We start from the raw sequence: 6,492 nt of genomic DNA on the forward strand, positions 1-6,492 counted from the left end.
AAGTACAACTACTAAACTAATTATAACGCTATTTTAAAACCCAACTTAAATAAATTTGATTTTCATGTAGGTACCTACGTGTATTTTGAAAAGGGTATCTTATTTTATATTAAAAATTAACCAACCCAATTTGGTTGTAAAAGAAGCTCGAGGTTCTAAGACGCTTCAGGGCGGGACGGTAATTCATACCAGGACGACTTCTGCTTTACAATACTCAGGTTTGTCGCCATGTGGAGTACTGTACCTTTGGTCAGATGCGTCCCAATATAAATTCCAACTAATTGACTCAATCTAATACAGTGTGTTCGCATTGTTGACAATCTTAAATTGACGAACGCTTTACAACCTTTAAGTGTAAGTAGAGATGTTGGCCCATACATTTGGATACCTGGTTAATATCAATGCTTATTTTTTCCGTGTAATTGCTAACTGTGGAATGTATTTTTTGATATTTTCACTGAGTGCTATAATTTGGGGGTTTTTAAACGTCGAGTGAACCCCTATCAGATGTCGGCATGGGCGATGGTAGACGGAGAGACATTTAATATCATATCGTACCGTCCGCTAGTTTGCCCCTCTCTAATTATATATATATATATATATATATATATATATATATATATATATATATATATATATATATATATATATATATATATATATATATATCGACGGGTGCAAAGTAAAAAAAGTTAACTACAATTTTGAGATTTTTTTTTATTGCAGTAACTAACTAAAAACTTTATATTTTACAACATGGCAAAATAAAAAATACAAATATCACCTCATTTCTTGTACTTTTGTCAAGTAAAAGAAGACAACTACTGCTGTTTTGTAAAATTACACGACGTACATGCGTTCAACTACCACCTGGCCGCTTTTACGCAGTCCGCACGGGGGGCGCACGTTCATTCCTATTGTGTCATCAGTCAGATGTCATGTGCTTCGCCGGCCGGCAACAATGTTTGTTTGTTTTGGTTTTTTACGTATTAAGGTTTGTGTGAAAGTGTTATCATAATAATAAACCATTTGAAGAGATCACAATAGACATGGAAAGACGTTTTTGGAAATTTTTGGAATTGGAAAAGTCATACTTATAAATATATGAAACATCTTTATTAAACCCAGATTTATTAATTCCTATGTAGAAACGACCAAGTGGTAGTTAACTCAGTTGTCATATTTTTAAGCACAATGTAGAGGCAGACAACTGCAATATCTCGTAAATTAAACATAATTAGATGAAATGAAATATACAATTGTTTGTCTTTCTAAAAAATATAGTAGTGATGAAAATTTCAACAAATTTGGTTTGAAATTGACAAAATGGGAGCACTTTTTCCTATTTTGCGCTCTCCTGAAAAGTTGCTGTTTTGTATATAACTCTTTTTACTTTGCACCCGTCGATATATATAAATGTACTATAATGGGTTATACAATAGGACATTTAAATGTAATAATTTTTGTGGTCGTTGGTACGAAGATTTATAACATGCATTCAATTGAATAATAGATATTGAATATTGCTATACCAAATCTTCTTTTAAATAACTATCTTTACTAATAGTATTAAACTACATGTTTTATTTAGTACTATAAACGCGTATATAACGTATAACTTCCAATTCAAAAAATTTATTGATGTGTGGTACAACCACTTTCTGTGGTCTGTGGGTACACCCATAATGAATATATTGATAATATCATAAAGTACTCTTGAGCGTTTTTGTTGGCTTGAACATTTGACATCTTAGAAGTCAAAAGAATGTTTCAAAAAGGAATCTAGTGTGTCATAGGCTCTTATCAATAGCCACAACCAGTTTGATTACTATTGACTGTCTTGTACAATTTAAAGTTGAACATATTTAATATTGTGTATGATAACATAAGTACCGCTTTACCCATGCTTTACGTATCTGGGTTAAACGAAGTTATGACATGCTGTTACGTTGTCGTATTTGTACATGTGCTTTTAATGAATGAAGAAACGGCAACGATGCCGACATTCCTATAATAAATACTTATCGGAAGTTACGCTTTACGCACTGGGTGATTTTAAATGCTTTCACTTACCTATTATTTAATTATTGGAAAACACTTCTGTGTAATTAATTTATTACTTTCGATGAAAATATTATACGAATTGTAAATTAACTTTAAACATATTAAACAATTAAGTACGTTCTTGTGAAATTGATTTGTTATTGCTTAAATTATTATTTTCTTTGTTGACACGACCTTGAGGCCTCCTACTAGTGTACAAAACAAAAAAGCAAGGTCGTTGTAAGTCAGAACCCTAGTTTATTATAAGAAAATTAATACAGGAATGTACCTAATATTAAAGGTAAATAATATTTAAATTCTGTTGCAAAATTATTATTTCAATACAATACTTTAATGAAAAAAGATTTACGTTTTATCTTAACAAACAAATTACGAAGAGATATCTACAGAATGAGATCATCAACACCCCTCTGCCTTTTGAGCGCGTAGGTTCTGACAATATAAACAATACTTGACAATTACCTGCGCAAGCGCTGTGGTTAGCAGCGCGCCGGCCAAGACGTATCTCCAGATAAAGCACAACATGTTTCACAAGTTTGATCTCAGTTGTCAGAAGTTCGTTGAGCACGAATCAGCGCGTCATGGCGGCCGGTTGGGGCGCGTAGCAGAGCGACACTGCTCAACTGTTGAGCGCCGCTGCACGTCGAGTTACGAGAACAACAAACTTTACTTTCTGTGAGCGGCTGTGTTCACATTTACGTGCACTATTAACCATAATCTGTAATATGTATTAAAAGCCCCTACACCGTGTTGTTTTTATTGATTACTGTATGTTTACTTTATATATTTTCTCTATATATTTACGGATTACTGGTAATCTTTTAGCAACATTTTTTAATATTTATTTGAAACGAAATATACACATAAAATTTAAGCTTTATTCAAAGTTAAGTTCATTCAGCAGGTAACATGTTGTTGACATACATAGATAACTTTAGAACAATATTTTATAAGCTCTATTGTGAACACAAGTCGTGTTCGTAACGTTGCGTCGGCGTGCGGGCAAGCGTTACGACACACTCGCACAAGCACATCTTTCAACTCTATGACGTGCACTTTACACACACTAGTAAGTACGGACAGGTATAGTACAGGCTGATGTTCCCCAAAAAACCAAAAAGTTTATTTCTTATTATTCCAGACGCCGCGCCGTTGGTAGAGCAACGTTTGTTTATTCTTAACTTCCATACTAAGATGTAATTTTAATATGACGAAATATTGACTGAATTTTAAAAGCTTAAGTATGTACTTTTATTAATAAATAAGAATAGGTATATAGATTATCTTCGCCTTTTAAGTACCGGTCTCCGAAGTGTGTACTAACAATGTGCTTAAAAAAGATATCAACGCCACCAAGAGGCCTTCAAAAACCTCTGATGTTAAATTTAATTTTGGATAAAAAGTTACGAGTTTGCAGAAATTCCAAACTTGTCTTTTCAAACGTAAAATGAAACAAGCCACGGTTAACTTTGAGCTAACTTAATAGAATGAAAACAATATCTAAATTTTACTTGATTTTATTTACAATTTTAAAATTTATTTGTAACGAATTACTTTATTTCTTCAATCACAAATTATTTTTTGTTGATGAACAGAACTTAATATAAGTGCAGACCGCGCCATCTAACTGCAGTATCTCGTAACTCCGTAGTTTAGTCCCTTATATTACGGCGATTATAGATGGCGGTGCGATCGCAAAATTCGTTGCCGCCCTAAATCAATAACATGGTTGGTGTGCGCCGTCCCGCCGATTTTCACTTTAGTCTCAGAGTAGGCACCCCCATTTACATTCATTTTCTTACCCGTTAACGCGCAACCTGTGCTCTGTAAGCCGATTCCCAACGTTGTCGGATTTAGGCGTATAATCTGTAAGTATAACCTTTATATAACAGAAAAGAGGTAATAGCAAAAAATGGTCTAAGTATAATTAAATCCGAATAATGAATTACTGAAAACTCATAGGATTATTTGTGTTAAGGGAGCCTAGTAAAGTTTAAATGGGTATGTAGGGCGGGGAATTAGAAAACCTGTATGATATATCGGTTATTCAGAACGATAAGACACTGAAAAATGATACAAGTAGTGTTAAGTATAATACTGCTCTATAATAATAGTGTAAATAATCTGATTGTCATTGCCTCGTAGTAAATAACAAATGATTTCGATTGACCTAATTTTTAAAACTTTCTGTTTGTATAATCTTTGTGGCGAAATTGATAAATTTCCAAGACGAAATTTCGTAACAAACAAATAATGAACTTACTTCTCATGAAATAATTTTTGATATAAATTTCTTTTTTTATTTTAAAATATTTTTACTGCTTGATGTTAATTTCAAAGCACTGCACACTGTTTCACTAGTAGGTACAGCACAAAAATGACTTTATTTAACAAATATATTAAGTTATCAATTTTATGAATGCATGATTTAGTTTTAAAAATATATATAAGTTAAGATCATAAAATGTGGAATTATTTTTAATGAATAAACATGTTATTTTAAAATGTAACTACTTTTCGTAAATAAATGTGTTGTTTATAGTCTGTTGTCAAAGTTGTAGGAATTCTTACAATGGGGCGGCCTTTTTAATTGGATTTTGTTTCCTATGAAATATTTGGAATTGATGAATTCGGCCCCTAGGCGCTTCCACTCGGAAAGTGATAAAATAATGCTACAACATTACAAATAAAAATTTCTTTTTGAAGCTTTTTCTTGAAGTTACCGTATAAAATCTAAATAAAAGATTGTGATTATGATCTGGACGTATTAAACTGTCGATAGGCAAATATTGTTAGTGTCACTAAAACATTTGAACGATTGTCATTTTATAAATCGGTTCTATTAATAATTATACTAAGTTACAAAGAAGATTACAGTATTATTTAACTTTTTCTAATTTTGCTATGAGGTTAGTAAGTTCTTCGTAAATTTATAAAACGTCGTATACCTACGCGTTACTTACAAATAATATGTATGTGTTCTTATTGTACTTAAGGAATATTGTATTTGGAAACTACTTTTAAGATTAACCTTTAAAAACCTATTGGCATCTAATTTTGCAAAGTTTTTAACTGTTTCAACATTCATTTCTCTGTCTCTCTCTATCTCTTCATCTACTCACAGTTCCGAAACTACCATTTATTGAGATAAATATACTCGCAAAATAATATTTGATAAAATATATGAAATTGCAATGTAATTTGTAATTTAAAATTTTCCTATTACAGCAAAATATTGCTTTATTATCTGTTGATTACAAAAGAGTGAAATTTTATTAATTTAACGATTTAACTTAAATTATAGGGCAGTAAATATTTCATATAAAGATTTTATTACAGCCAGTTTTACACATCTTTCACTTCCACCATAAGATCGATTCTCTTGTCGCAGAGTTGGCAGAACTCCAGAAGATGACTGACGCTGTTTGTGTGGCAGCGGAATGTAGTTTAGAGCCTTTGAATATTTATTGGTTTGCTTAACACGGTGATTCGTTTACGTTGAACAAATATTTTGAAGTGGGATTCTATTTAGGTTATTTATTTATACTACCTGACACGACAGACGTTACACGATGACAGATAAAATGTCTTGCGACTCTATGCTTGCGACCTATTATTAGTGGCGTAAAATTGAAGCAATCATTACGTTTTCTTAAATTTTCTAATTTTCTGTGCAGTTTTCTTTCCGTAAGAATCTTTTACAAAGTTCCTATCAAATATCATCGCCGTTCACGAATTTTGCGGTCTGCAACACATTTAGCGATTCATTTTTGTTTGTAGAGATTTCGACGGGTCCCAAGAACAAAATCTTATGGAAAAATAAGATGAAATCTGTTTTATTATTGATTCGTATTAAACATGCAAAAAGCTACATGGCAATATTTTTTTTTAATTTATTGGTCTTTTAGTTTTCTAAATACTCAAGCGAACATCATCTTATCTACAATGTACTGCAGCGAACAAACATGTATTCACATATACGAGCTTGTTCTTTACACCCCGAAACCGCGTGTGCCGCGACCCATCGTCATTTACGTGTTTGTACTCGGCAAAGTCGAACATTTTAGCAAGACATCAAGAATTCCTCGAGAATTCGGTTTAATATCATAATTTCAGGTTTCGTGACTAATAAGTGACTGTAACAATGTCTAGTGCATCTAGAAAGAGAGAATATTAAATTTAGCCCTTTTTTTGGATAAAATCAGTGACGATCCAACTCCTTGTAGCAACAAGGATGAAGAAATCTCTAAACAAGGTAAGTAATAGATATTTTTTTTTCATTAAGGTAATTAAAAAATAGTTACTGGTGTTACTTTATAAGTCTAGAAACTAATTTACCAAAATTATCTAAAACGCGTATCTTTTGGTCGTTTGTTAATTTACAATGTTGTTCTACAGAAATCTATAACCCATGTAATTGTTCCTTAA

Source organism: Melitaea cinxia, chromosome 6, assembly GCF_905220565.1.
Source record: "Melitaea cinxia chromosome 6, ilMelCinx1.1, whole genome shotgun sequence".
Taxonomy (NCBI): Eukaryota; Metazoa; Arthropoda; class Insecta; order Lepidoptera; family Nymphalidae; genus Melitaea; species Melitaea cinxia.